Raw genomic sequence first — 14320 nt, 5'->3', positions numbered from 1 at the left:
AAGTCCTACATGCCTTCATGTCAGATTACCTATGGGACTGCCTTCTGCTGCATGAATCCGTGACTGGTGAGGTCCCACAGAGTCGGCCTACTCCAGGTCCCATCAACTAGACAATAGACAATGCCTAGGGGAAGAGCCTTCTCTCTCGCACTGCCCCCACCCTCCTCACCTTCCTCTTTGGAGAGAGGTGGCAAATAAATCCAAATAAATAAATAAATGAATAAATAAATGAATGAATGAATAAATAAATAAATAAATAAATAAATATTCAATTTGTCAGAGGATGAACATTATCATATTCAGAGTATTGCTCACTTTTAATTTTTTAACCCAATGTATCATTTGTTAAATTAATGGCCAAGCCATTTTTTTAAATCTTCCAGATGTCTCCAGCTTTCAAGCAGTATTGGATGTTAACTATTGATTGCTTATAAAAATAATAAAAATGGGAGGGGGTGTTTAACAAGGAAACAGCTTTTCTCCCATTTTAATGAAAAATCTTATAAGAAAGGTCAGTGAAATATAAGAAATCAATCATTCATAAGGCAACGTACATTCATGCTAAAATATTTATGAACAATAAACTCAGCCTGACAAGACAAAGTTCAGCTCAGAAGCTTCTTATGACAACATGACCAGATTCTTTAAGAGTTAGTGTATAATTATTAGATTAATGGGGAACCAATGGAGATGTGTCCAATTTTATTGTAAAAGTGTGCAAACAGCAAGGAAGTAACATGACTGAACAGAACAAGAAGCTAAATCAAATAACTCTACGATTTAATCCTCTCTGACATATTTGACAGATTTAACTAGAAACAAGTAAATAATTACAATGTTCACTCCTCCCGTTCTCCACACACAGCCTCCTTGCTGTGTATTAATATTACAGAAACAGCCTGAGAGATTTTCCAAGTGAAAAATATAGTTAATTATAAGATTAATGCCTGATTATCTTTTTCTCTCTTGGTATCAATTAAAAGAGTTGGGGGGGAATGGTAATTGTTTCATATTACAACATAAAATCTAGTACCGTGATGGTGAATCTATGGCATATGTGCCACAGATGGCATGCAGAGTCATATCTGAGTGCATGCGAGGCATTTATTTATTTATTATTTATTACTTGGATTTGTATGCCGCCCCTCTCCGAAGACTCGGGGCGGCTCACAACATGTAAAAAGACAAATCGTAAGTAATCAACAATTTAAAATTTTAAAGATTTAAAAAACCCCACAAACTAACAGACTCACACACAAGCATACCATATATAAATTCAACGTGCCCAGGGGGGGGGATGTTTCAATTCCCCCATGCCTGACGGCAAAGGTGGGTTTTAAGAAGTTTGCGGAAGGCAGGAAGAGTAGGGGCAGTTCTAATCTCCGGGGGGAGTTGGTTCCAGAGGGCCGGTGCCGCCACAGAGAAGGCTCTTCCCCTGGGGCCCGCCAACCGACATTGCTTAGTTGACGGGACCCGGAGAAGGCCCACTCTGTGGGACCTAATTGGTCGCTGGGATTCGTGCGGCAGGAGGCGGTCTCGGAGATATTCTGGTCCAGTGCCATGAAGGGCTTTAAAGGTCATAACCAACACTTTGAATTGTGACCGGAAACTGATCGGCAGCCAGTGCAGACTGCGGAGTGATGGTGAAACATGGGCATACCTGGGTAAGCCCATGACTGCTCTCGCAGCTGCATTCTGCACGATCTGGAGTTTCCGAACACTTTTCAAAGGTAGCCCCATGTAGAGAGCATTACAGTAGTCGAACCTCGAGGTGATGAGGGCATGAGTGACTGTGAGCAGTGAGTCCCGGTCCAGATAGGGCCGCAACTGGTGCACCAGGCGAACCTGGGCAAACGTCCCCCTCGCCACAGCTGCGAGATGTTGTTCTAATGTGAGCTGTGGATCGAGGAGGACGCCCAAGTTGCGGACCCTCTCTGAGGGGGTCAATAATTCCCCCCCCAGGGTAATGGACGGACAGATGGAGTTGTCTTTGGGAGGCAAAACCCACAGCCACTCCGTCTTATCCGGGTTGAGTTTGAGTCTGTTGACACCCATCCAGGCCCCAACAGCCTCCAGGCACCGGCACATCACTTCCACCGCTTCGTTGACTGGGCATGGGGTGGAGATGTAAAGCTGGGTATCATCGGCATATTGATGATACCTCACCCCATGTCCTTGGATGATCTCACCCAGCGGTTTCATGTAGATGTTAAATAGCAGGGGGGAGAGGACCGACCCCTGAGGCACCCCACAAGGGAGAGACCTAGGAGTCGACCTCTGTCCCCCCACTAACACCGACTGCAACCGGCCAGAGAGGTAGGAGGAGAACCACTGAAGAACAGTGCCTCCCACTCCCAACCCCTCCAGCCGGCGCAGAAGGATACCATGGTCGATGGTATCGAAAGCCGCTGAGAGGTCAAGGAGCACCAGGACAGAGGATAAACCCCTGTCCCGGGCCCGCCAGAGATCATCCATCAACGCGACCAAAGCGGTTTCCGTGCTGTAACCGGGCCTGAAACCCGACTGCTGGGGACCTAGATAATCGGCTTCTTCCAAGGACCGCTGGAGCTGGAGTGCCACCACCTTCTCAACAACCTTCCCCATAAAGGGAAGGTTGGAGACTGGACGGTAGTTATTAAGCACAGCTGGGTCCAGGGAGGGCTTCTTGAGGAGGGGGCGCACAAGCGCTTCTTTATAGAGTGATGGAAAAACTCCCCTCCCCAAGGAAGCGTTGGTAATCTCCTGGGCCCAGCTCCGTGTCACCTCCCTGCTGGCCGAGACCAACCAGGAGGGACACGGATCCAGTAAACAGGTGGCAGAACTCACAGCTCCAATGGCCTTGTCCACTTCATCAGGTGTCACCAGATCAAACTCTTCCCAGACAGGTGGACAAGTACGTGCCCCAGTCACCTCGACTGACTCGTTGTCAGTCGACTCTGCTATACAATTGGAGTCGAGGTCGGCCCGAATCCGAGCGACTTTATCAGCGAAAAACGAGTTAAAGTCCTCGGCACTACTCTGCAAGGGCTCCCCAACTCCCCCCTGATTAAGAAGGGAGCGGGTCACCCTAAACAGAGCGGCCGGGCGGGATTCCACTGATGCAATCAAGGCGGCATGGTACGCGCATCTTGCCGCCTTGAGCGCCACTTTGTAAGTCTTAATAAAAGCTCTTACAAGTGTTCGATCAGATTCAGACCTACTCTTCCTCCATCGCTTCTCTAGACGTCTCTTCTGGCGTTTCAACTCCCGGAGCTCCTCGTTGAACCATGGAGCTCTACGGGGTCTAGCGCCACGGAGAGGTCGCAAAGGCGCAATCCGGTCAAGAGCCTCCGCTGCAGCCTCGTTCCAGGCTTTCGCAAGAGACTCTGCCGAACTGTGGACAAGTGCCTCTGGTATAACCCCAAGCGCCGTCTGAAAGCCCTCTGGGTCCATCAGGCGTCTGGGGCGAAACATCTTAATTGGTTCCGCCTCCCTGTGGGGAAGGATTGGAGCCAGGAAGTCAAGCCGTAGTAGAAAATGGTCTGACCATGACAAAGGCACTGCTTCTAAGCCCCTTAGTCTCAGACCATTACTCAGTTGCTCGGAAAGGAATACCATGTCGGGTGCGTGCCCCCCCTCATGAGTCGGACCCCGTACTACTTGAGTCAGGTCCATGGCTGTCATGGTGGCCATGAACTCCTGTGCCAACCCAGAGGTTTCGCCGAGTGACGGCAGGTTGAAGTCCCCCAAGACAATAAGTCTGGGGAACTCCACCGCCAACCCGGCTACCTCCTCGAGTAGCACAGGCAGGGCTTTTGACACGCAGCTGGGAGGCAGGTACGTGAGAAATAAGCCCACCTGAACCCCTAGGTCCAACTTCATCAAGAGTGACTCGCAACCCGCAATTTCCGGAGCAATGAGTCCACGTAGGCAAAGGCTCTCCCTGGCTATAATAGCCACTCCTCCCCCCCTTCCCTGGGGTCGAGGTTGATGCCATATCTGAAACCCAGCTGGGCAAATCTCAGAGAGAGGAACACCTCCCTCTGGGCCCAGCCAGGTTTCAGTAATACATGCCAGGTCGGCCTCCTCATCCAGGATCAGATCCCGGATGAGGAGAGCTTTGTTTACCACCGACCTGGCATTAAGCAGCAGCAACCTGAGTCCAGGGCCAGAGTTATACTCATCACCAGTACCCAAGATTGGGCTCACGGAGCCAGAACAAGGGATCGTTATTAAGCAACGGTCCCTCGTTCCCCTGGAACGGCTAACTCCGCGGCCCCCGCCATATCTGCCTCTCCCCAGCAACACAGGAATATTCCGATCCTCTGCCACCCCAGAGATCCTCTGCCACCCATCCCCTCCCGCCTCTTGAGCGTCAGGTGGGCCAAATCTACCATTCATACTCCCACCATTCATCTCATCCATACCGTGACCCCACCCACCCCAGTCATCCCAATCATACCGGCCATTCCGCCCATGCACACAAGTAATTCTGTCCCAGTCATCCATTTAAATTTTGAACCCCCAATACTAAAAATAGATTAAATTTATAACAGTTAAAACACTAAAAACACTAATAAATATGTAAAAAATGCAATTTCCAGTTAATTAATTAGTTAGTTAAATATTAAACAAATAAAAATATAAAAATATAAAAATAACTAAGAATAAAATGTATTAAGATGTATTAAAAATATAGAAAAATATAGAAGAAAAAGGAGCCAGTCAGTAGTTCTTAAATAGTCAATAGCAAGGTGGTACCAAAGTCTAGGTAAATGGCTTAAGATTTTATATAATTGTCCACTTAGCAATTTTCCAGGTTTCTGGGGAAAAAGATCACCAAAGTGCTGGCCCTGACCACTGACCAGCATCCCCAGTCCAAGTCCATATGGTTTAATTATTGTTTCCCCCAACTTCCTCAACCTTATGTTCTTCTTTTTTTCTTGTCGTTTGTTTCAATTGCCTTCCACTGCTCGCTGTTCTTCCTGGGTGGCATCTCCCCTCGCAATAATCTCTCTGGCTCCAGGCCTGCACCATGGCCCCCGTTTCAGTAGTCCCCCCGACGACGGGCGCCCCCACCATTTGGCACCACAGCGTCCCGGGACTAGCTTTAACACTGAAGGGTCCAGCCTTGTTCAATCTTGGTGCTCAGTCTCAGTAGTATTTACCAACAACAACCACCCGAAAGACACTCCAGAGCTGCAGGTATCAAGGTCTTATTGGGGGTGCTCTCTCTCCAGCCTCCAAATCTCCCCATCCTATCGAACATGGCAACAGAGGAAGGCAACATGCAGCGGGGGGGGGGGGGGCGGCTGAGTTCTAATTAGCCGCCGCCATTCCCGCTTCCCAGCTGATCGGTCTGACAGTCTTTATAGCAAAGGAGACAGCAAAGAAGACAGAAGACACACAGAAGACACGCAGTAAATGTTCACCCTCCAAGCCACCGGGCTGCAAACGAGCTGTAAATGGGCTGTCCGGCGCCTCCGACTCCCTCCCGACAGCACAACACAGCTCAGCTGTAAACAGCAGCCGCCATTCCGCCGCGTCTCTGTCATTGCCCTATGTCAGCTCCAGAGGGAGGAGAAGGTCAATTTTACCCCTCCAGGCTTCAGGAAAGCCTCAGGAGCCTTTGATGGCAAAAAACCCTGACCCAACGGGCCTACCGGATGTTCAGAAGCAATCTTCTGGTTGGGCCATTGGGCCATTTTTTCCCCTCATCAGGCTTTTGGTGGCTTTTCTGAAGCCTGGAGAGCATGAAAAATGGCTCAACAGGCCTACTGGAAGTCCAGAGACTTCAATGAGGTCTGCATGTATGCGCAGGTGGGGGGGCAGCACCTGTGTGTGTGCATATGCGGGGGGAGGGCACACATGCATGTGCTCTTTTGGCACCCAAGCAAAAAAAAAAATCACCATCACTGACCTAGTATCTGAGCTGGCTTCCTCATATGGGAAAAATAAGTGTGAATAAACCATGCATGGATAGAATAAGCTTGGCTTCATTCTTGGTGACTATGGGATGGCAGGTATGCTAGTATCCTGCATAGTGGAAATCCTGGGCTGATCACAGTGTTCTATGTAGACCAGAGGTGGAATTCTACCAGTTCTAACCAGTTCTTTAGAACAGTTAATAAACTGATGATGACATCACGGAGCCGGTTATAACATATAAATGTTATAAATTATATTCCTATTCTCAGTTCTAGAAACTGGACTGAATGACACTGTTGCATTCACAATTTTTAATGGGAGGTAGGTAATATATTTCTTAGAATTTAATAGCTGACATCAGTGAAGTGTTTTTGAATGGAGCAGCAAGTTAATGTCATTGAACATTCATTTGAACTTTCCTGCACTTCTAATATTCTTTTTCAAGCAGCAGAAATAAAAACATTTAACAATTAACAATAGATATGTAGAACCACTAATATATTTTACAATATTCTTGCTAAAGTTTAGTGGCAAAAATAATCCACCAGACTGATTCCTGGGTATCAATGTATGCATCAATGAAAGATCTGGAACCCTAGGGGATTAATTCTAGTGGTCTTATTGCATTTGACACATGAATGCCTGTTGTATGAAAATCAATTGGGCTGTTTGACTTTTGCTTTCTTCATTCTTTCCCACTTGAAAAAATAACAAGTTGTACCTTTTCACCCTGTATCAGAACATGTATTTTCAGATGAATAAATAAATAGGCATGCAATATATCTCCTACTTAGTCATGCATAAAATATCATTTGCAGAGTTGTTGCCTAGTCCAATTTTTATACCATGACAAGGAAATTGTTATTTGCTGCTGTCTTGATTGTTAGCATGCTCTGATTTCAAATAGAGAATATTGATATGTTACTATAGAACAATGATGGCGAACCTTTTTTTCTTTGGGTGCCGAAAGAGTGTGGGTATGCGGTATTGTGCATGTCTGAGTGCCCATCCCCATAATTCAATGCCTTGGGAGTGTGGAAACAGCTTCCCTGCCCCCAGAGGCCCTCTGGAGGCTGGGAACAGCCTGTTTCCCAACTTTTGGTGGGCCCAGTGTTTCACTCTCCCCAAGGATTTCCTGGAGCCGGGGGAGGGTAAAAATGCCCTCCCCCATCCCCCCAAAAGCTCTCCGGAAGCCAAAAATGTCCTCTGTATGAACCAAAAATCAGCTGGCCAGCACACACATGCATGTTGGAGCTGAGCAAGGCAACAGCTCACGTGCCAGCAGATGTGACTCCTCGTGCCATCTGTGGCACCCGTGCCATAGGTTTGCCATCACTGCAATAGAACCTATATTATTTAAAATATTCTAATTTCAAAAGAAAATGAGAAAATGAGAAATAAATTGGGTGAGCAAGATTAATATCAACTTTTTTATTTCCCTTTTTGGTAATGAGGCTGATTGCTAGAGGAAGGAAGGGAGGGAGGGAGGGAAGGGAAGGGAAGGGAAGAAAAGAAGGAAGGAAAAGGAAGGAAGGGCTTTTTATCCCATTCTGCAATGCAATGTTCTGTTTTTATAGCATTTTTAATAAGCTAAAATGCAAAATAATCAGAGTAAAAGAAAGCCCCAGGCCAATCTGGTCAATTAAAATAAAATCTGTGCAAAGTTGAGCATAATATTTGGATGAGAAAGCATTAGGAAATTCTGCAAGTATGTCTGAATTGGAAAACTGAAAGAAATCTGCAATAAAAAGGCAGCACATAATTTCTTAACAATTCTCTTGACAATTATGGTAACTAAGCTCAACAAGGTCACGCACTTTAAGATGACAAACAGCTATGCTTAATTTCTCCTGTTCTTTACAGACATTTTGTTAGTTTAGTCTAAAGTAAAAAGAAGTGGTGAGGTGGATTAGAATAGTAAAAAAACAGAACTAAAATTAAATGTAAAGAAAACCAAATTAACAATAACAAGTAGAACAATCACCCTTAGAACTGATAGTAACAATATCAAAGTGATAGATAATTTCTTTCTTTTAGGATCAAACATCAACAGTAAAGGAAAAAAACCATCAAGAAATATGCCATGGACTAGCACTTGATAGAAGAGCTGGATGCACTCAGTTACAGTGGGAATGAGCACTCCATTGGAAGTCATGAAAGAACAGGCTAGGAACAGATCACCATGGAGAAAATCTGTCTTTTGTACTTGCTAGGATTGGAAAATGACTTGATGACATATAATCAACCAATACTGAAAGTGGTGATTACTTCAGTCTGTTCTCTTCCAGTGTCATATTGCTGATTATGTTATCTATACTTTACAGAAGCCAATTTTTAAAATTAATAGGCAGATTTCCTGAAAAGGGTGGTGCTTCCACCAAAATTATTTCAGTTTGAAGGCAAAGTGATTGCGGCGCAGGCGGAGTAATAGTCGGACACAAGGTGTGGGTATAACGGGGTCACTTTTATTCAACAACTTAATACTTAACTTATTAACTTATTTAAAACAATAACCCCACATGACCTGCAGGGTGCAAAATCAAATGGGGGCGGAATAACATGCCCAATTCAGACAGCAACCCTGGGGCGAAAACTCCTTGAAACTGGGTGCGGGTCATGTTAAACTACACCTACCCCCTGCACCCTTACTACGCCACACCTGGCGTGTGGGATGGCTCGCTGCTGGTCTACGTTAAACTCCAGCCAGCGAGCCACAGGAGCGACTCACTCCCCGGACCCAGGCCGGTCGAGCCCTGTAATCCAAGAAGGAGCTCGCCCCTCACCTCAGTAGAGGTGCCCCAAAAGGAGCTCACCAGTTGCTATTTATTTTATTTTCCGCCCCCTATCGGCCACAGCAGGGGGTGAAATTTTAATTTATTCCCCCTGCTCCCCCCCCTGCACATAAATGTGCAGGCACCTCTGCAGGTCGGCTATAAATCTATCGTTCCCACTATCGGTCAAGTGAACACCGTCCTGCCTGTACAAACCTATGAGGGATGCCCTGATGTCTGGATGGTCTATCACTCCACCCCCAGCCTGAATCACCCACTTCCTAACCGCTCTGTTTACCCTCTTTCTAGCCTTGTCCACTGCGCTCGGACTTCTAGCCTGCCGCCAACTCCTCCTGGGCAGGATGTTGGACCACCACACACACGTATCTGGCCACCGCTCCCAGATCACCTGCAAACTCTCCCAGATGTGCCACAGCAGCTCTACACCTGTCATCGCCCCTAGATCATTCCCACCAACGTGCAATACCAAACAGCCCGGCACCCCTCGCACCCTTCCACTGTCGAACAACAGCGGAAGAACTTCCGCCAACGTAGGCCTCGTCGGCCCAACCACTGAACCACCGCTCGATCGATCTCCAAACTCATGCCGGGCATCGTCTCACGGGCCCTCCGCTCGGCCCAGTACACCATGCTGTGGCCACATATCAGGATCCTGCGGCGCCGGTCAAGTCGTCGGGCTAGAGAAAGGGAGGAAGCAGAGCAGCATCAGACTGGCGGCCCGGCGCCTCCCCCCCCCGCCCCGCCCCACTCACCTAGGGGCGGATGTACGTCCGGAAGGCCCCAGATCTCCAGCGGCCCACTGTCTTTATATCCAGCCTGCTGAAACCTTCGACTGCTGCCAACGACGCTGCACCTATTCTGAATGAGTGAGTCCCGTAACGTCTGGGGTCCAAGCCCAGTCTTGCCAGCGCCTTGGACGTGACAGCCCAGAACTGGTACCTGGTCAGGGGTTCCCCGGACACATGACAAAACAAAAAAACCCGGCTCTACACCCCTGTGGGCCCAATACGCCGCCATAGCTGCCACCGGGCACACCCGCCGGTTGTTAGCCCGGGAAAGTTGGACCGTCACTCCTCTACCCCTCTGGTCGGTCTTGGACCGTCGAAGCCTCAAGGACACCGAGCTACGACCTAACTTGATATCCCTAGTGGTGAACGCCTGGCCGGAGCTATCGGCCCCGGAAGCTGCTAGAACCTCGCTGACCCGAAAAGCCCCGAAAAACAAGGTCACCGCCGCGGCGTGGTACAATGACGCCTCATAAGCAGAGCGGCAGAGCCGACCCCACAGCTCGTAAAGTCCCATCAAGTGGGTGAGCTTGAGGGGACGCCTGCTGTCACCCCGGGCCTGACCTTTCTCCCTGATCCAACCCTCTAATGTCTTTCTAATCCTGAAATCCCCTGTGGTGTCCGCAAAGCCCCGAGACTTGGCGACGAAGGCCAGGCCTGCCAACTTGCCCCTAATCGTCCGGGCAGACAACCCACGGCGGCGGTCAAGCGCGCAAAATTCAAGTAGGTGTTCGACCGGGGCCGGCCAGAGCTGATCGTATCTCCTATCATGACGAAAAGCCCAAAATTCCCTACCTGCCCGCTGGTACGCTCTCCTGGTGCTGGGAGCTATGGACAAATCCATGGCCTTGCTTACGTCGGCCCTCCAATCAGCCACAGATGCTGTGGGGCTGCTTCTGGGTACTCCTCGGCCTGTGGGGCAAGCAGCCGGAACCTAGCCAACTGCCCCCTGGACAGAGCGTCAGCCACCCCGTTTCTCACCCCCGGAACATGATGTGCCCGGAAAAGCATATTGTTGGCGAGGCATCTCCGAACCATGTGCCGGACCAAACCCATAACCCGCTCGTTCCTAGACGAAAGAGTATTCACTACATGCACCACCGCCATATTGTCGCACCAGAAGTGGACTGTCCTGCCGGCAAAACTGGATGCCCACAACTCAATGGCCACGACTATGGGGAATAACTCCAAAAATGTCAAATCCCTACAGATAGCCCCACCGAGCCACTCCCGTGGCCAGTCAGCCCGGAACCATTTGCTTTGCCACACCACTCCAAAGCCGGTCGTGCCCGCCGCATCGGACTTCACTTGGAAGTCCGCTTTCAGCAGCATATCCTGCCTCCACAATGACACACCGTTGTATCTGTCCAGGAACCCTTGCCACACCACGAGGTCCTCCCTAACACTCTTCGATAACCTGATCCTGTGGTGCGGTTTTGACACTCCAACCGTTGCCCTGTACAGTCTAAACATAAAGGCCCTTCCTGGCGCGATCACCCGACAAGCAAAATTTAACAGGCCAGCCAGCTCCTGCACCTGTTTCAGAGTCACCTTCTTTGCGGCTCGTGCGGCCCTCACCGCCTCCTTGAGTCTAGTTAGTTTATCATCGGGTAGCCTACACGTTTGTGCAACGGAGTCCACCTCGATGCCTAAAAATGTCAGTTTGGTTGAAGGCCCCTCGGTCTTTTCGTGAGCCAAAGGTACACCTAAATCCGCGCATAAAGCCTGGAAACCCATCATTCCCTGCTGACAATCGACGGCGCCCGCCGGCCCCGCGAATAGAAAATCATCCAAATAATGTACGACAGACGCAAAGCCCGTACTCTTAACATGTGCCCACTCCAAAAATGAACTAAACTTCTCAAACAACGAGCAGGATATAGAACAACCCATTGGCAAAGCTCTATCAACAAAGAACCCGCCCTCGAACTGGAAACCCAACAAGTCGAAATCCCCCGGGTGAATGGGCAAAAGCCGGAAGGCCGATTTGATATCACACTTCCCCATCAGCGCCCCCACTCCGCACGCCCGGACCATCGCGACCGCCGTCTCGAATGGCGTGTAGCGCACCGAGCAGAGCTCCTCGGGAATGTGGTCGTTCACCGATTCACCAGGGGGGAACGACAGGTGATGTATAAGCCTAAACTCACCCGCGGCCCTCTTGGGCACCACACCGAGTGGGGACACCTGCAGGGAGGGCAGGGGGGGCTCCGCAAAGGGGCCCAAAACCCGGCCCTCGCGCACCTCCTTCATAATTTTGTCCCGCACCACGTGGCCCATTCCTGCCACAGACCTCAAATTGTCCGCCATGCATGCCCTGCGCGGCCCCCCATACGGGATCCTGAAACCCGCGGTAAACCCTGCGAGCAGGAAATCCGCCCCCTTCTTGGGGCGGTAGCCGGTGAGCCAATGCTGCAACCTGTCCAATCTAACGGGGGTTGGGCCCCTTACCTTGAGCCCCCCCAGGCTGGGGTTTGGCGGGGGTCCCAGCGTCCTTGGAGCCGGCCCCACCGCGCCCCCTGTAACAAGCGGAGGTCGGGTGTCTGCCACTACACAATGAGCAGGCGTGGCGAAAACGACAATATGCCCTGGAACAGGCCCCTCTAGCGCCGTACTCGTAGCAGTACGGCTGACCTCGAAAGGACGACCCAGCCGTGCTGCGTTGGCCGGAGGCCGGGGTCCCCGTCCCCACCGCCGGGCGGGGAAGAGTAGCCTCTTTGCCAGTGGTTAACAGTAAATGACCTGTGGGTGTTCGCCCACTGGCCGGAGTTGACGCTTGCTGCGTGGCCTGAAGCCACAAATCGTTATGCCGCATATCCCACGGCCAGTGCCTGTTGTGGGCGGCGAACCTGCGAAAATCCTCGTCATATCGCTTCCAAGCCTCCCCCCCAAACTCCTGATACGCTCTCAGAATCATGTTCATGTACAAGATGAGCTCATGTGTCTTATGGACATCATCTTCTACCACCACAGAGTGGTAGGCCAAAAATGCATACGCCCACGACAGAATTCCCTTGTCCATTTTGGTACCTTTTGGGTCCTCCGACCCCTTCTTGCCCTCTTTATCCTTCTCCTTCTTTGACTTAGGCGGTAGCAAAATCTGAAACATGTCCACGTAAGCGCCCCGCCAAATTTTACGTTTGAGGGACTGGGACATGTGCATACTGAGCGGAGTGTCTGGTAGGCCCGGCGCAAAAGGATTATCGCTGTCAAAAGAAGTACTGGTAGACCCCGAGGTAGTTGACCCAGAGCTCTCCCTCGAGGTATCCCTCTTCCGTTTGTGCCTCCTAGCCACCGTCCTTCTACGCCCCCGCCTCCAGACCTGCGCAGCTGTGCGGGAGCGCCAGGTCCTCTGACCCCCATGTGTCGTGCGTTTTGAAGCCCGTAGCCGGCCACGAGGCCCTCTTGGGAGGGACCACCGGTGCCTAGGCACAGGGCACTCACCCCAATGAGAGGAGTCGTCATCCGCCTCCTCAGAGCCGGATACCATCCTGCTGGCCTTCCTCCGCTTGGTCTTTGACTGCGCATGCCGGTCCTCATGGGATCTCTGCGGGCTCCCAGCCGACTCCGATGAGCTCCGAGCCCCATCCGCGCCGGCAGCTGGCGGGGCTCGGCCCCGACGAGACCTGCCCCGCTTCTTTGGCCTCTCTTCCAGTTTCTCGAGTAATGAAGACAGTATACGTGAAGAAACAGAAAGCGAATCCCTCGCCCCCTGCCCCCTTCTGGCAGGCCGTGAAGCAGAAGCCTCTGCCTCAGAGAAACCTGATTCCCTACCACTGAGAGGCCCCTCCTCAGCGCTGGACAACTCCTCTGGGGCCCCCAGTGGGTCCACGGGCGGGGCCCGGCCCTGGCGGGGCCCCCTCGCCCCCACTGCCGCTCCCCTACGGCCCCTCGAGCGCCCCCTGGGGGTCGCCACCCCCCTGGGGCCATCCTCGTTATCCTGCCTCCCGGCAGACCCTGCCCTTGGGGCCTCGCTCCACGCCCGCTTGGGCGCCCTCCTCCTTCCGGTGCGGCGGGGCTCCGTGGGGGGGGCCCCCGGCCCTCCGGCCTGCCCCCCCGAGGCCCGCCGCCGTGCCCCCGCGCGACCACGTCCGCCCCCCGCCATGCCTCCCTGATCCAATGCGCCTCCAAACCCTGTGGGGGGTGTCGCCGAAGCGAACTAAGGCTCCAGCCGCCGCTCGCGGCTCTTCCGGCCTCGAAGGCCTGACGCTCCGGCGCTCCTCGGCTGCGCACCAGGCCTTCAGGCCTGTGACGCAGCTCGCTGGGGGGAAAGACAGCAGCAGCCTTGCCTCACGATGCTCCGGGCGAGACTGCTGCGCCACAAGGCAGCCCCCTCTTATAGGGCTGCCTCCACTCGCCCGGCCAATCGGTGCCCACGCACCGCACCACGTGGTCACGGCACCCGACGTGGGTGCCGTGACTCCGCCCCCCAACATGGCGGCCTCCATCCCCCGCCGATCGCCGCAAACCCCACCGGCCGGTAAGTCGGCTGTGGGCATTGTTAAAGACAGGTCTGGGGGAACCATTGCAATTAAAGCAAGTCAACAATTAAAGGGAAACAGTTCTGCCTGGTGGTGCCTTATCACTTAATTTTTTTGTGAAAACTGCAAGTAGAGACTCAGCACTTCTATGATATGACAATTAATTCAATTGACTGAACTTCAAAAGTCATGTTAAGTGGCAATGTTTGGGGTCATTAGTTTTAACAATGTCAGTGTGCTCTATTTCATTTACCATAATTAGTGTACTTATTATTATTTAGCATGCTTCACCTACAGAATTCCCTTGGCCTCAATCAGCAGAGAACAAAAATAAATGGCTTTCCCTTACCATTTT

This window comes from Erythrolamprus reginae, chromosome 12, assembly GCF_031021105.1.
Source record: "Erythrolamprus reginae isolate rEryReg1 chromosome 12, rEryReg1.hap1, whole genome shotgun sequence".
Classification (NCBI taxonomy): domain Eukaryota; kingdom Metazoa; phylum Chordata; class Lepidosauria; order Squamata; family Dipsadidae; genus Erythrolamprus; species Erythrolamprus reginae.
The sequence above is the reverse complement of the archived record's forward strand: the minus strand, read 5'-3'. Positions refer to the sequence as shown.